Below are 17,330 nucleotides of genomic sequence, written 5' to 3' on the forward strand. Positions count from 1 at the left end.
TCTCCAAGGTGACATCTTTGCTTTTTAACACTTTAAAGAGGTCCTTTGCAGCAGATTTGCCCAATGCAACGCGTCTTTTGATTCTTTGATTGCTGCTTCCATGGGTGTTGATTGTGGATCCAAGTAACATGAAGTCCTTGACAACTTCAATGTGAAGATACACTAAATATATATCATTACAAATTCTTTACACGTGCCATATAATAACATAATGAGCCCTGGTGACGCAAATGGTTAAGCACCCAACTGGTAACCAAAAGGTTGGCAGTTCAAACCCACTCAGCAGCTCCACAGGAGGAAGACCTGGTGGTCTGCTTCCATAAAGATAACAGCCAAGACAACCCTATAAGGCAGAATGGACCCCATGGCACCTAACAACAAGAACATATAAAAACATAGGCAACATCCCTTAATGACAAGTATCCAAAAGATAATGGGCAAGAGTTGCTTTGTTGTTGATGTCGTTGTTAGGTGCTGTCGAGTTGGTTCCGACTCATAGCGACCCTATGTACAACAGAACAAAATACTGCCTGGTCCTGAGCCATCCTTACAATCATTGATATGCTTGAGCTCATTGTTGCAGCCACTGTGTCAGCCACCTCGCTGAGGGTCTTACTCTTACCCGCTGACCCTGTACTCTGCCAAGGATGATGTTCTTCTCCAGGGACTGATCCCTCCTGACATCAAGAGTTGCTTTAGAAGTTGGAATCATTGATTTCTCCATAAGCCACTCTTCTATTTCTAGTAACTCTTCAAACACTAATTACACAATGGTTTCTGGACATCTATTATTGTTTTGCATTGGCACAACAGACCAAAGAATATTTTCTGTTATTTTCTTCAGCCATGTAATAGAAAAGGACATGAAGTATATTCTGCAGTCCTAAAAATAGTATCAGTCCCTGGAGAAGAACATCATGCTTGGTAAAGCAGAGGGTCAGCAAAAGAGAGGAAGAACCTGGACAAGACGGACTGACACAGTGGCTGCAACAATGGGCTCAAGTGTAACAACGATCGTGAGAACGGCGCAGGACCGGGCAGTGTTTCGTTCTGTTGTACACAGGGTCACTATGAGTCAGAACCGACTCCATGGCACTTAACAACAACAAACAGTATATGACTTTGGGCTGCGGTTTACATTAGTTTTCTCATGTTTTTATTCTTCCCATGATATAAAGCACAAGTCATTCTTACCATGAAACATTTTCAAGCATTTTTTTTTTCTTTTTGTGTGCCTGATGTTTTTAATATCTGGCTCAGATGGTTCTCATTTCTTTTGTGTGATTTTAGTATCTTTGGACCAGTGAGATAAATTTTCAGTTTTATTTTTTTAATCAAGCTATAATGGACTGAAGAATAACTTCCAAAGGAGATTGCCAGGCACTGGTGAAGGTAGCTGGGTGTGTAGAGATGTTGTTGGAACCTGTGTAAAGCAGGACCCTGTAAAGTCAGGCAACAGAGCCAGCTGTGAGGCCACACCTGTATCCAGCATCGATGAATGACAGGTGCCAGGGGCGGAGGCATCTCCGTCTTTAAGACTAGCTGTGCCCCAAGGTCTGAGTGGCTCCTGAAGTATATATTGTGCTTTCTTTCCTCCAGCTTTGTTAATGACTAGAAATGTTCTCCCCTCTTCATTTCTACTGCTAACTGTCATACCTATGCATTTCAAATATTATCCATATTCGTAATTCTAATTCCCTCCTCTCATCTCCCCCACCCCCACTAGATAGGCTCTTGTTTAAGTCTTCTTAATCTATTTACTGCTTGGCCTTTCCTTATTGCTTGCCTTTAATTCTAAGTTGTTTTTGCCCCTCCTTCTACCTTCAACTAGATTTTAACCCCTTTGAGAAGAGGGACCATATAGTCCTCATTTTTCAATCAACCGAAGCTCCCAACACAATGCTTTGCAGGTAGCGGGCACTCAACAGCCCCATGTTAGAGAGGTAGGAATAGGCAGGAATACCAAGTGGTTAAGGTACAAGCTAGGAGTCAAGTGGACAGGGAGTCAAATGCCGGCTCCATCATTTAGTACTTGTAGAATCTTGGCAATGTAGTTAGCATCTTTGAGAATCAGATTTCTTTTCTAGGTGAATGGTGTTATATCTACTATGTTTAAAAAAAAAAAAAAAAACAGCTGCCATCAAGTGGATTCCAACTCATGGCAACCCCATGTGTGTCAGAGTAGAATGAGGTCCATAGGGTTTTCAGAGGCTAATTTTACATCAGTAGTTCACCAGGCCTTTCTTCTGAGGAGCATCAGGGTGGACTCAAACTTCCAACATGTCAGTTAGCAGCTAAGAACATTAACTGTTTGTACCACCCAGGGACTATCTACTACCCAGTATTATTGAAAATTTTAAAAGAAAATTTGTGTAGAGTTTGGTATGCATACATTAAGCCCCCAATACATAGCAGCGGCCAGGACTTGTTTCATAGAAGCTTCCTTCAGGAATATCTTGAATACCTTATATCTAAATACATTTCATTTCTTTCTGTGACCCACATTCACACTCACAATAGGCAGGCCAGGAGGGCGAAATTGGAACAAGGATGGCTATTTTCTAGATAGGTATGGTACTCTATTCATAGTTGGATCTATATTTATTTTGAAATTATTGTAGTATTTGTCAATTAATAAAATTTGCATCAAACACTGTTCTAGGGGATTTGGGAACAAAGCAGTGAACAAGATACAGTCCTTGCACTCTGTTAATTTACATTCTAGCACGTACAACTACTCCACAGACATTCAAAAAGAATGATGGAAAGTTTATTAACTATAACGCGGTGCTGAACCTCCACTGATTAAAATTCTAAACTCCAGTTCTAGGCCTTATAAGTCTGATGTTATGGTACGCTTTAGAGGAACCAGGAATGGTTATAAAGACTTTAAAAGGCAATGTTGCCAAGACAAGCTTTTTGTTTTTTCCACTTCTAGGAAAAATGGGAATAAGTCAGACCTATAAATCATTGTGTGTAGCGGGTGGGTCTGAGCGTCCTCAATTTCTAGTTAAATGACCTTAACATGTAGTTGTTTGGGAGTGAAAGTTGTTCAAAGGTTGTATGTCAGCAAGAACTCCCAAAAGACTAAAGCATCCTCTGTTTGCACCAACCTGGGTGTGAGTCCTGCTGGCAGGGGTGTAGAGGAATTGACCTCCCAGGTGCCCTTCTCTCACCGGCCTCTCGGTCAGCGCCACCCCCTCCCTGGACGATCCAGTGGGGGAGGGGGAACGGAGGGCCCTCCGGCGGGAGGCGCACGGGGCGTGGAGGGCGTGGGCGTGGGCGGGGCGAGCCGGGCAGACAGGGTGCTCCGGGGGAGCTGTCAGTGTCAGGCTTGGGAGAGGGAGGAAGTGATCGCTCCCGGCGCAGCGCGAGCGGAGCAGCCGGCGCAGCGTGAGACAGCACATCTCGTCCGCACCGGGCAGCACCGCCCTCGGGAGCCGCCCGCGCACCGCCCGTCTCCGCCACCGCCGCCGCCTCCGCCCGGGAGCTGCCGCCGCGGTCGCGGAGCCCAATTCGCCGCGGCCAAGCGCGTCCAGGTAAACAGAGGGGGCTGTCGCGCACTCCCGGGCCGCCGCCTCCTCGCCCCTCCCCATTTCTTGTCGCCCAGGTATAGGCTGCTCTGGGAGCCGGGCAGTAGCCCGGCGGCTGCAACTCGGGCCCCCTCCCGGGGCCTCTGCGTGCTTGGCTGCGCCCAGCGCCCCCCCCCCCCCCCCCCGCTAAAGCTCCCCTGGCAGAGCCGAGAGGCGAGGGCAGATGAAGAAGGGCGCATGGTGTCATCACCTTGTCGCCCACCTTGTGGACTGGAAAGGGCGTACGGGTGCTCTTGCTCTCTGCCTTGGTCTTCTCTAGGGGAGCGGAAGGCAAGCGGGAGTGAAACTCGCAACCCTGTGGGCCACCAGCTGACAGCCCCTGGGGGAGGGAGAGATTGCAGAGGGAGGGGAAAGGATGCTGTGTGATCACATTTTCGAGCTGTTTGCAAAGCTCTTAGATGCTGTTGCTACCCGCCAAGTCGGCAGGAGCGAATACACTTCCAGCAGGGTATTAATTAAACATTCACACGTGAAGATGCGTTCCCCTCTCTGCTGCAAAAAAGTATGGCTGGGGATGTGTTTCAACAACACCTTCCTGGCCTCGGCCTCCCAGCTTTCTCCTTCCTCTCCTTCCACCCCAAGTCGCTCTTGCCTCGACATCCCTGCGTCGTCATCATAAGGGCAGTTTTCCCTGCGGCACTGATGGGAACTGAGTGTGCTGAAGTCGCCTGACTTGTACTTGACTGATAAGGTTAAACAGAAGCCCAGCATCAAGACAGGCAATTACTTAAGAAATTGGAGACTCAAACAAAATTTAGAAAATGGAACGTATTTGTTATCCTGGCTTCTACCACACCTGGGTAAAAAAAAAAAAAAAAAGTAAGGGGCAGGAAAAAGTAGCCAGCCATTTTCTTGCCTGGGATGCCTTTTCTGCGAGCACTGTAGAATTATTGTAGTTGAGAGTTGTGAAAATTGCTTCCAAATATCCCAGATGAGCAGACAACACAGCTAACAACACAAGGCATTTAACAGCAGTAGGCAAGGTATTAGCACAGACTTTGGTGACTGTTTTATTATGCATGACCTCTTACCATTGTGCAAATTATAGAAAAACATGCTGAACAGTGTTCGTAAATTTCAAACAGGTCAGTGCAGATTGTGTACTGAGGGTACTAGGGAGAATGGGAGTAAAGCGTCCTTTGATTATTTAAAATGCTAAGTGTTCTTCAAAAGGCTGTGTGTGGGAAAAAGGGCCCAAGCTTTGTTCTTCTGACCATGCATCTCAATAAAATCCGATATTCCTACCACTAAGACACCAAATGTTCTCTTCATAGGCACTAACTCTCCAGTCTTTCTTAGGGTCTGAGGGTCCAGTGCTCCAAGAGCCATTCCTCTTAAAGCCCTCTAGCACCTACCTCCCTTAGGATGTTTCCACAATATGGTTGGGGGCCCAGCACATGCTTTTCCAGCCTGTCCAGCTCTGGGCATCATTTTAGACTCAAAGCATCTCCTGTGTTTCCCTTTTTCTTCCTTGTCTCAGGCCTCAGGACAGACACACCTACTTCCTCTCCTCTTGGAACTCTAGGATGCTACAGCCTCTTGTACACAGGCTTCTGGAGGACTCAGGTGCCTCACAGCCCCTCCCCACGCCAACGCTTCCTCTTCCTTTCCATCTGAAAACATGCCCCAAGACACTTTGGTTTTTAAAGATTTTCACCGTTAGGAATTATCACCAAAGGATATGGATAGAGGAAGTAAACACAACCCACATGAGAAAGGTACAAAGTTCTTAACGGTCATGGTCTCTGGTCCCTAGTTTCTGACTATTTTCTGAGATGGCAGGAGAAATGTGGGGTCCCTGGGTGGTACAAACAGTTAACGTGCTCAGCTGCTAACCGAAAGGTTGGAGGTTTAAGTCTACCCAGAGGACCCTGGGAAGAAAGACCTAGCAACCTACTTGGGAAAAAATCAGCCTTTAAAAACCCTGTGTAGCACAGTTCTACTGTGACACATATGGGATCGCCATAAGTCAGAATTGACGCCACACATTTAAAAAGAGAGAGTGAGAGAAAGGCACCTAGCATTTCTGTCATCATGTTTTATGTCTATGAATTTTCTTCCCACCTCTTCCATTTCTCTTTCCTTCCAAAGTCTGCTTTTAACAAATGAGTCTTTCCCTTGATTCCAGGGCCAACTCAAGCAATTCTTGGGGGTCCAGCTTGGGGTCCTGCTCTGTCCATCTTCAGAACATGTAGACCAGTGTAGACCAATCTTGTCAAATAGATGCCCAGTTTTTGAACCCATCCACCTCTGTCAGTACAGACATGCATAGGCCTCACCCACAGTTATCTCTGTAGACCACTCATTCTCCCCCATCGCCGCATTTCTTCGTGTCATTTAATCTAGCACCAGATGAAAAGGTCACACACATCAGTAACCAGCATAAGTATATTCTGTCATTCCTTTGTTTCCCCTGCGCTTTGTGCCTGTAAAACAATGGTTGGTAATAACAGCTAAAATGTGTTGAACACTCACTAAATACTGCATTTTAAAAATACTTCTGCATGTATTTAATTATCTAATCCTCGTAAAAACTTTATGAGGTAGATATTGTTTGCAATCCTATTTTACAGATGAAGAAACTAAGACACAAAGATGTTAAACAGCTTTCTTAAGATTTCTCAGCTATTAAGTGGTAGCACCAGGATTTGCACCTGGGTGGTCTGATTCCAGGCCTAGACTTATAACCACTATTCTGAACCATACAACAATTTTATTGATTAATTTTCATATATTGAATACCAGATTCTTTTCTTATGTTATCTCATTTTATTCATGTATTAATCTTATAAAGTAGGCATTATTATCCACCTTTAAAGATGATGAAACGTGATAAGTGAGTCGCTCAAGGTCACAGTTTAACAAATGGCAGTTAGTTGGTCTGACTGACTCTAAAACCAGGGCTGTATTCCATTTTGCTTGTTGTCCTCTGTGAGAACCGAAAGGGGCAGAGCAGGTTTGTTTCTTTCAAGCTTGCTGTCTAGTTTCCCTGTGAGCTGTTTTCATTTCCATTAAGCCACGAGTATAGCCATACTTTTTTAATGTAGCTTATGGGTAGCTGTGGGTGATAACGGCAAACTCAAAATAAGGCCAAAATCCTTTTAAAATCAAATATTGGCCTGGTTCTGCCTCCTGAGTGAGACTAGCTAACTCCTCATAATACTTTGTGTATCTCAAATGCCGTGTAAATAGTTGCTTCTTTCGTACCTTTCCCTAGAAACTTTTGTGCCTTCTATATCCCCTAGAAAATGTGAAAAAATATATTCTTTTGGGAACTTTGTTTGGAAGATGAACTTCTAGGGTTGACTTCTTTTAGGGATTATAAAAAGCTAAAGCTAATTCAACTCTCATTTCAATTATTTTAAATTTATAAGCCCTTGCCCAGGTCCATGTAAAAATCATTCCTCCTGACTTGGGGCTTTTCATTGATACCCTGGACTTATTTCACTTGCTTCCTCTCTACAGGAGGCCTGGCACCAGAATGTCAGCATGAAGTGCCAAGCCTCGAGAGCCCACATGTTCATAGAACCCAGTGCCGTCGAGTCAATTCCTACACATAGCGACCCTATAGGACAGAGTAGAACTGCCCCATAGAGTTTCCAAGGAGCGCTCCAATTCTTTGTTTAGAGGGGAGTCTTAAAGAGTAGTCCACAGGCACCATGGAGGCGAGGCAATAAATAGGTGAAAATTTTATGCATTTGTGCATAAATGCAATTTTCTAGGGAAAGTACAGTATTTGTGACTAAAAAGAAATGAATAGCCATTGCTTCAAGCCTGCTGGAAAGGTGTGGGGGAGGGTGGTTTGGGGACCATAGCTGTGATATGTTGAAAACAAGTTTGAGACAAAACTATCCTCCCTGAGCCAGCCTAGAAAAAATGATCTCGGCTAACAGGACGTTTTGTCATTTCACTGCAGAGATGCTAGGGGAACCCAGGTGACAGGTAAAACATACAGAAATGCACACTGCAACCAAGTAAGGCCTCCAAGGGTGGCAGTCAGCCACTGGACACTTAACCTGTGCGTATTCAGTGTGCTTCATAGACATGTTATGGTATTTCATTTAATCATTCTAACCTTCCTATAAGGAAGACATTTTTATCTTTATTTAACAAACAGGGAAGCAAAAGTTGAAGAGATTAAGTGATGTGGTCAAGGTCTCATGAGGCCAGATAGTGGAAGGACTGGGTTTCAAATGCCAGCGTCTATTCTCTTGCCATCATATCACATTGTTTCTGTGTTTTTGTGGGATGCCAGGAAGTCCTATTTAGTGTAGCTTTTTATTGTGGCAGGACTGAGAGTCCCTCAAGAATACACTCTCATACTGATAGGAAAAACCCAATTTGTTATCAGAGGGGGACAAAGAAATCATACACATCTCTCAGTGTGTCAGAGGATAAAGAAACCCTTTTTGCCTTGAGGTGTGCTAAACTCCATGTTTGATTCTCAAGGGTAGTCAGGTATCTTGATGAGCACCAAATGAATAGCTGTCTACACCTAAGAAAGCCCAAAGATGGTATTACGGGGTAGCTGCAAGTCAAAACTTCATTCTTTGCAAAAATGAATTTACTTCAGAGCTGCTCAGTGTTCTGAGGCTTACATGATAAAATGCCTGCGTCGTGATCCAGAACACTGACTTGGCACTAAATCCTGGGAGGACTTCTGCTTACCAGATGACCTACATGCCTGTACTTTTCCATTCATATTAATCCTGACATCCTTAGAAGCAGCTGCTCTTGCTTCCCAAATATTTCTTAATCCTCAATCCTTAATACTTAAGAAGCCCTGGTGGCATAGTGGTTATTAAAGTGCCCAGCTGCTAACCAAAAGGTCAGCAGTTTAAAACCACCAGCAGTTCAGCTGTAGAAAGATGTGGCAGTCTACTTCCATAGAGATTTATAGCCTTGGAAACCCTGTGGGGTTGCTATGAGTCAGAATGGACTCTGTGACAGTGGGTTTGGTTTCTGTTTGTTTGTTTGTTTGGAGTTTTAACATTCCTATCCTCACCTACATTCTTGCCCTACTCTTATGGAACAACCCATTGTTTCATTTTTGGGTAGAGGACAGCCAATGCTATCAGTGTGGCAAATGCACCAAGCCAAAGGCATAAAACAGAGATATATGTTAGAGTTGAGGGCATTCTTTATAATAAAGTTAATGCATTTCAAGTCTTATAGAGAATGATTGCACTTGATTGCAGTTATCAATATGTTTCATTATGCTTTAACTCAGCACTCTTCCAGATTTTTTTTTTCTCTTGCTTCCCCTAAGATAATTTTTAAAAATTCTGCTCTCTCCCACCTCCACATGTTTTAGGTTGGCATCAAACATTTTTCATCATCAGTTTAAAGAATTGCAAAGACAGTTATTTCTGGAATATTGTAACCTTTGATATTTAAAAATAAACCAATGACATCATTCTTTGTATTCATTAAAATCTAAATACAAGACCAACGTCTCTTTAAAAAGTATGTGAAGAAACTCTTCCAAAGGGATGTTTTTATATCCTATAGCAAAGCAGCACTGTAAAATTTGGGATGTCCTCTTTTTTTTTTTTTGGTAAGGTAAAAGTACTTTTGTGCAAATGGTGGCTGGAGGTAGGAAAGGAGAGCCTGTATGATTCCAAGACCGCAGGAACGTTCTCTGGTATAATAGGTTTAGGAAAGAACACAGACAGAAGCTCGATCTGGAAATTAATGTTGCTAGCTTTTCCCTTGTCTGCACGCTCTTTAGAAAATCTTTGCAGACTATCTGGGATTTACTGACCCCAGTTTGAGGGCTGCACATTTACCTAGCACAGGTACTCTGTGTTGTGGATCAGTGTGGGCAGCTACAGGCAGCCAGGCCCACTGCCCGCCTTCTCTGTAGCTCAATCTAGAGATGCATAGGGTGGGAAGAAACCACCCTGAGTGTCTGGGCCCATCTACTGCCCTCAGGCAGGTAGCTGTCTCTTCATGTTTAGTGATTTATGCAAAAAAAATTGACCCATTCCAGGGTTTTGTTTCAGATCAATAGTTTTCATCCAGAGATATCTGTGCTTATCAGGAAATGTTTGGCAATGTCTGGAGCCCTGGTCACTCCAGTGTTTAATAGCTATGGCGAGTTATGGCTGCTAATCAAAAGATCAGCAGTTCAAATCCATTAGCCGCTCCTCGGAAACCCTATGGGGCAGTTCTGTTCTGTCCTATAGAGTCACTATGAGTTGGAATCAACTAGATGGCAACAGGTTTGGTTTTTTTTGGAGACATTTTTGGTTGCCACAATTGGGGGCATCTGCAGAGGTCAGAGATGCTGCTGAATATCCTACCATACACAGGACAGCCCTCTGCAACAAAGAATTATCTGGACCAAAATGTGAAGGTAATGTGAAGGTTGAGAAACCCTGCTTTAGATGTACTGCTTTCCTTAATGCACAGAACTGCTTCTTATTATCAACAGCGATTCCATCTCTTGCTAGCTTCCTCTCGGATTGTGTGATCTTGCTCTCCTATGAACTAGAGGTAGGCTTCATTTTATCTTAAACTGTACTCACTTATATACATACCTCCTTCCCCTTCTAAGCTCTCATCTCCCCAAAGCATGCTTGTATCACCCAGCAGAGGGTCTTACACATGGTGAATGCACAAAAGCATTCGTTGACCTGAAATATTAGCCAGAATAAATCGTACTTAATATTCCTTTTCTTATAAGATTTAATTCTTTCCCTTTGGATCATTTTAATGTGTTTAGTAAAAACATTCACTTCCTGAAATGTATCACCCATTTGTGTCTGGGCCCAATTTGAATGTAAACTCGATAATGCCTAGAGTTCTGGAAGCCTTGCCTTCCTGAATCAGGATCATGCTGAGCACTTCTGCTAGGGGAAGGGGAGTCTTGGGGAGACAACCTTTCATCCTAGAAATGACGGGCAGAATGGTTTGAGTCTTGTGTTTTCCTTTATGAACGCTTTAGCCTAACCCTTTTGATCTGACTTTGATCTGACACTCTCCCTGGAATAAGCCAGTACTTGGATTCCTTGCTGGTAGGGAGGGGAAAATTTTGATTCATTGTCAGAGTTACATTTTTACTAATGTCCAGAGTGAAGTCAGGAGTAACAAGTATATTTTCAGTAGCCCTAATGAATAAACAACACAACATTTTACAACCTTAGCATACAATCAATTTCCCTTTTAGAATGCATGACAGATTGGCCACTCTGACCTGAAATAGGACCCATTTCTTTGTTTAACAAGTTGACAATTCTACCCATCTAAATGGAATGAAGTCCTTTTGACAGTGGTTTTAGGTCCTATAGTGTACCATATGGGAGCTTTTAAAAGCCTATCAAGTTATTAAATGCTAAAACGAGCCTGTGTACAGGGGACTACTGTGGGATTCTGTCTCCGAATCAACTTGCGGAATTTCACTTGGTGGGTTTGGATGACAGAAAGAGTAGCAGGCCCTGTGGGGAATGTGTGTTTTGACCCAGTGTCCCTTGTTAAAATGATGGCTGCGTCTCCTGTTTCGCCATCAGACGCGTTAGTATCAAAATAGCGAGGGGTTGTGGGAATTGCTGCGTATTTTGTGGAAGAAGGAACAACAAAAACGTCTCTGAAAAGTGTGACTTTGTTCACTTTTGGAAGGTATAGGTTACTGCTGATTTAGAAAGAGGATGGATCTTCCCCCTTTGAATGCTTTCAGGGTCAGAGGAAAGTGAGAAGCTATTTGCGTAAGTTAAAATGCCAAACTAAATCCCCAAATGCAAATATGGACCACCTAGGGACATTGTAAAGTCCAGGTTTGGAGTTTTTAATACTTACAGATTTTCTTGCTGCCTCTTTTAAGCTTTGTAATATTTTTCAAATGTAGCTGAAAAATAGTTGGTATGTAAAAAAAAAAAAAGCAGTGGTGAACTCCTCTAACGTAATAGAATGTGGGGGCGGGGGTGCTGTGCTCATTTCCCTTGGTAATCTCTTATTTTTGAAAATAAGGAAATATGAATACCTAAAATTTGAGTGGAGTTCCTGGGTGGAGCAAACTGGTAATCCCTGGACTACTAGCTGAAAGCCTGGTGGTTTGAACCCACTCAGAGGTGCTTTGGAAGACAGGCCGGCCTGGCGTTCTAACTCTGAAAGGTCAAAGCCTTGAAAACCCTATGGAGCAGTTGTATTCTGCATACAGGGGGTCGTCATGAGTCAGAGCTGACTCAATGGAAACTACCAACAACAACAAAAACAAAAATGTGAACGATAACAAGAAAGAGTTTTAGTTTTAAGTTGATAGAAAAGTCAGGTTATAGAAAAGTTTGGGGAAAGAGAAAGACATCCTCTTCAAATTTTCTCTTTCCCTGGTGCTGACTGAGTCATTTACCTCAGTAAATTGGGTAGAATTTTATGGCAACGAGTTTGGGTTTTTTACTTTTGAGGATGGGCCAGGTTATTGGAAGATCATTCCTTAACACTGTCAATACCACCACTACCTCCCCAAATACTAGCAAGTTAGATCTGGGCAGCACACAGAGTGATTTCTAAATTCTCTAGGGAGTATTCCAGGATAAAAGTTACTTTAACCAGGGCATGTGTTCTAGTAACTCTGTGGTTAATAATGACACTTATAATTTCTTTACATACTCCTCAAAGTGGAGCTTAGGCAAGATGGCAAAGAGGGGTACCTGCAGTTGCTAACATTAAATCAAGGCAGGTGAAAATGACCAGAACTCTGGCTTATTGGTCTGATTTGGTCAGGAGAGTATACTTATCAGGTTAAGTTGGATCATGAGGCCATAACAAACAACTCCCAAACCAAAATGGCTTACCACAACAAAATTTTTTTCTCACTTCTGTTACACCTCCAGAGTGGATCCTGGTGACCATATGGAGAGAGGCTTCCTCTTGATATATACTCCCCGAATCCCTATAGCTGAGGAAAAGAATGTGTCATACCAGATATTAAACGTCTTCCTGGAAGTGACACAGGTCACCTCCACTCACATTTCATTGGCCAAAGCAAGTCACATGGCCCTGCCTGACTGCAAAACCAAAACCAAATCAAACTCATTGCCAACCAGTGATTCCAACTCATGGAAACCCCATGTATTACAGAGTAGAACTGTTCTACAGGGTTTTCTTGGCTGTAATCTTTACAGAGAGGAGTCCCGGTGGTGCAACAGTTAAGCACTTGGCTGTTAATTAAAAGATTGGTGGTTCGAACCCATCCAGTGGCTCTAATATCTGCTTCCATAAAGATTATAGCCAAGAAAACCCTATGGGCAGTTCTACTGTATCACATGGGGTTGCTATGAGTCAGAACAACTCAGTGACCCCCAGCAACAACAATCTTTACAGAGGCAGGTTCAAATTATGAACCTTTAGGTTAGTTACCAATCTCAGGCCACTTGCACCACCAGGCTCCTACCTAACTACAAAGGAGTCACAAATTTGGTTCTTCCATGTGGCTGGAGGGAAAAGGGAACTGAAGTTCTGTGATTAACCCAAATGACTATGCAAGGAGGGCCTTATGTAAGAACTGCCTGTTCCTCCTGCTAACCACAGTCTCTAAGAGGTATCCCTCAGGAAATTGAGATAGAACCGCACATGCAGTGACTTCATTTCCAACTTTAGTAGCACTGGAAAGGATGCTCGTTTAGAATATAAAGTGCATTTTGAATGTTTTTAATATCGTGGATAAAAACAGATTCCTGGAGTTAATGAGCTTGCATATCTAGATTTTACTGATTAAAAAAAAGGGGGGAGTGGTAGAAAATATGTGCAGGGGTGAAAATGAGCTTCCTTAGGTAGTTTTTCAGTTCTAATCAAGACTATTCATCTCATACTTATGGAAGGCCAACCATGGGCGAGATTGACTGTTTCTTGGGTACATGAAGATGAGCAAGGTGTAGACCTCAATGACTGATGTCTAATAGGGGAAAATAGAAAAGTTTAATATCCATAGCATATGGTTATATGTTATCACATGTATCACAAATCACATTGTTATCACATATGGTTGTTGTTGTTAGTTGTCATCAAGTCGGCTCTGACTCATGGAGACCTCACGTGTAACCGAAGGAAACGTTGCCCGGTCCTGTGCACTCTTCATGATCAATGGTATAATTGAGACTATTACATATGGTACAGTGTGATGTATGCCTAATAGAGATAAAACAAAATGCAATGAACATTCAAAGAAGGGAAGTGATTCATAATTAAGTGGATAATCATTTCTTTGAGTTTGCAAGTTGTCCAGATATCACTGTTACCCAGGCAAAAACCATTTGTATTAATGTTTTATCCTCATCCTCCTCTTTTGTTCTTGGACCTAATTGGTCCTAGAACAAATTATAACTGATTAAGAAGCAGCCTAAGAGCATAGCCTCTGGATCCAGAGTTCAAATCTCAGTGTAACCACTTACTATGTGACCTTGACAAGTTGCTTTGCTTTCTGTACTTCATTTTCTTCATCTGTAAAACAGGGGTGATAATAATAGTATCTACTTCCTAGTGTTGTGGTGAATTTTGAAAAAAATAAACCCCACTTAATTTTCCATTTCTTACAGAATTTAATATTTTCCCCTTGGAACATTTTTCTGTATTAATACAAACACATATGTCACCTGTTGAGCATCTGGGCCCAATATGAATGTGGGCTTCGTAATACCTAGTATTCCGGAGGCCTTTCCTTCCTATATCAGGATTACGTTGAGCATTTCTGCCTAGGCTCAGTAGAATACTACCTGGCTCAGGGTAAGTGCCTTGTACAGACAAGCTGGTCATTTAGCATTTTCTCTAGCTTGTGAGGCAACTTTATTCTGGAGATCTCTAAAGCTATCAAGTTGGCCTCTAGTCTGATCTTGAAATTCAGGTCTTCCGATGGCACATTTCCTAGCTCCCCTACGCCCACTCCACCACTCCAAAGACATGCTGAACAAAAAGCCAATGTGATACAAATCCGTTGTGGCTGAATCATGGAGATATTCTGCTTGTTTGATTCCAGAAAGTTAAAAGGGCTGTGTGCTTGAGGCCAGCCCTGCAGGTCAAGGTACAGTAAAGTGGAAGCTGTGTAGACCTTGGCAGATGTTTACTCTCTTTCCTCTCTATGTCTTCTTTGGTTTTCCCCTTCCCCCTGCCTCCCCTCTTCCTTGAATACAAGGTGGGATCAACATGAGGTGTTGCTGCAGAGAGTTAGTGGGCTGTAGCCAGGTGACAGGGTGAGTATGAAGAACGTATCTTTGGAAAATAGGTATAAGTAACCTATCTATTGTAAACCAAAAAAAAAAAACCCATTGTAGTCCAAGCTATTAGTAACAAGGAGAGTTTATATCAATAAAATGGAGAACCTTTGAATGATTGAAGCTGTTGAAATAATAAACTGGGCTGTCTGTGAGGTAATGAGTTCCCTGTGCCTAGGAGAGGAGAGTTCAAGTGTGCTTTCTTCAGTGAAGACTGCCTCTGAAGGGGTTGCTGCCTCAATGAGAGGCCAGACTTGCATTTGGTAATTGATTTCTAAGTTATTTTTTTCTCCAGATTTCAGAATCTCTAATTCTGTGTATTAGATAGAACCTTCTGTCACAATTACCTCCTGCCAGGGCCAGCGTAAACAAGGGGCCACGTTAGAAAAATTAGTGTAACCATCTTTGTCCACTTCCTTTCCCACATTAACTGTCAAACCAAACCCAATGCTGTTGAGTCGATGCCAACTCATAGCGACCCTATAGGACAGAGTAGAACTGCCCCATAGAGTTTTCAAGGAGCGCCTGGAGGATTTGAACTGCTGACCCTTTGATTAGCAGCCGTAACACGTAACCACTATGCCACCAGGTAGCCTTCATTAATTCATTTATTCGACAGACATTCACTAAGCTCTTACTATGTGCCAGACACTGGGAATGTCATAGCAGCATTAGGGCAAGCTGAAGGAAATTTAACAGCTTGTGCTTATCATTGAAAACAAACCACTGGAAAATGCTTGCAGTAACTTCCTTCCAAACCGACCACACAATCAGATAGTTAAGAGCTCATTCTTTCATTTATCCATTTATTTGTTCATTCAGTAAACTCTTAATATCCCCGATATTGGCAAAGTCTGAACTACCTTCCAACAGCAGAGGCTGGGGAATACATATCATTTCAAAAGTATAGGCCAAACCCCCTCAAATACTATATTCTTTTTACAGTGTGAAGAACAGTAAACTAAGAAAATACTTGCAAGATAGAATTCTCACCCTAAATGCTTATCTTTGCAAAGAATATATTACAAATGCTAAGGTACCTATTTTAAACACTTAATTTCTCACTCTTTGTTATATACAGAAAAGGGAAGTGTTAATTCCAGTTGTTTGTATTGATTAACACATTTGAATAGACTGGATTGGTTAACATGGAAATGCTAGATTTTTTTCAACAACCTTGGATGTTTTAAAAATAAATCATTCTTCTGAAGTGAGGCAATACTAAAGGGTAGAAACAATTGGCCTGGGTCAGTTATGACCTGAGAGAGTGTAGCGCCAAACACCCACCTTTCCAAGTTGTCTCTCTTGTAACTCCTCCATCACACCAATTTTGACCGTACCACCCCCTCTGTTGTAGCATACAACTGAACCACTGTTTGCCATTCCCCAAACACAGGCTGCCATTTCCTGCCTCTGTAATTTCACTCACAGGAAATACTCTGCTAGTTCATATCATACCCATATTTTAATGTCTGGCTCTTGTGGCTGCCCCCTTCATGAAGCCCACTCCATGTTCTAGTTCCTTCGCACTGACCTGAGTGTTTCATACCTTTATCATGTACTGTATATCCCCTTCTTCCTGGTAACGGAGCTAGTTGTTTTCAGACCCAGTCATTACAAGCTTCTTGATTGTTTGTGTAGGTCCCATAGCACCCAGGACAGCACTTTACACTTTGTAAGGGCTTAGTAAAGTCCACAAGGAGACCTGATGGCACAGTGGTTTAGCCCTCAGCTGCTAACCAAAAAGTCAGTGGTTGGGACCCACCAGCCATCCTGTAGGAGAAAGGTGTGGCGGTCAGTTTCTGTAAAGATTATAGCCTTGGAAACCCTATGGGGTAGTTCTGTTCTATCCTATAGGGTCCCATGAGTTGGAATAAACTAATTGCAACTGGTTTGGTTTAGTAAGTGCTCCTTAAATGAATTAACATAAAGATAACTGTGGCATTGTGGAGCCAACTGGTTTCATTTCCCCAGCTTTCAGCAAACTAAAAAAATTGCTTGATAAGCATGCTTTGCCCTGCTTTCCAAATGCATGGGGGATCTTGCTCAGAAACCCTACGTATTCTCCTGTCCCCTTGTTGTTAGCTGCCTTGACTCGTGGCGACCCCGTGTACAATTGAATCATACTGTTGTGATCCATAGGTTTTTCATTGACTGATATTTTGGAAATAGATCACTAGGACTTTCTCTCTAGTCTTAGTCTGGATTCTTCGATGAAACTTGTTTAGCATCATTGCAACATGCAAGCCTCCACTGACGGATGGGTGGTGGCTACCATGAGGTGCATTGACCAGGAATCAAATCCAAGTCTCCCGCAGAGAAGCTGAGAATTCTACCACAGAACCACCAGTGCCCTCTCGTATCCCCTTGTTATTGCTCTTAGTTGCTGTGCAGTCAGTTCTGACTCACAGCAATTCCCATTGGGGTAAATCATCTCACTTTGCTTCTTTTCTGCCGCCACCCTCACTCCTTTCCTGGAAAGGGTTACTCTGGAACAGAGGCTAGAGGGATGGGGAGGAGGTTGCTCTGACCC

The 17,330-nt window shown here is 42.9% G+C and overlaps 1 protein-coding gene across 4 annotated transcripts in view; it reads left to right on the forward strand.

Annotated features, from left to right (window-relative positions):
* The first annotated feature begins 3,343 nt into the window (after positions 1-3,343).
* Positions 3,344-17,330, forward strand: part of DYNC1I1 (dynein cytoplasmic 1 intermediate chain 1) — a 325,120-nt gene continuing 311,133 nt past the window's right edge. For all 4 annotated transcript variants that reach the window (XM_049893292.1, XM_049893295.1, XM_049893293.1 and 1 more), the window contains exon 1: positions 3,344-3,539. The gene's annotated coding sequence lies outside the window, so the exon portion shown is untranslated. The remainder of the gene's footprint in view (positions 3,540-17,330) is intronic.

This window comes from Elephas maximus, chromosome 8 (assembly GCF_024166365.1).
Source record: "Elephas maximus indicus isolate mEleMax1 chromosome 8, mEleMax1 primary haplotype, whole genome shotgun sequence".
In the NCBI taxonomy this organism is placed as follows: domain Eukaryota; kingdom Metazoa; phylum Chordata; class Mammalia; order Proboscidea; family Elephantidae; genus Elephas; species Elephas maximus.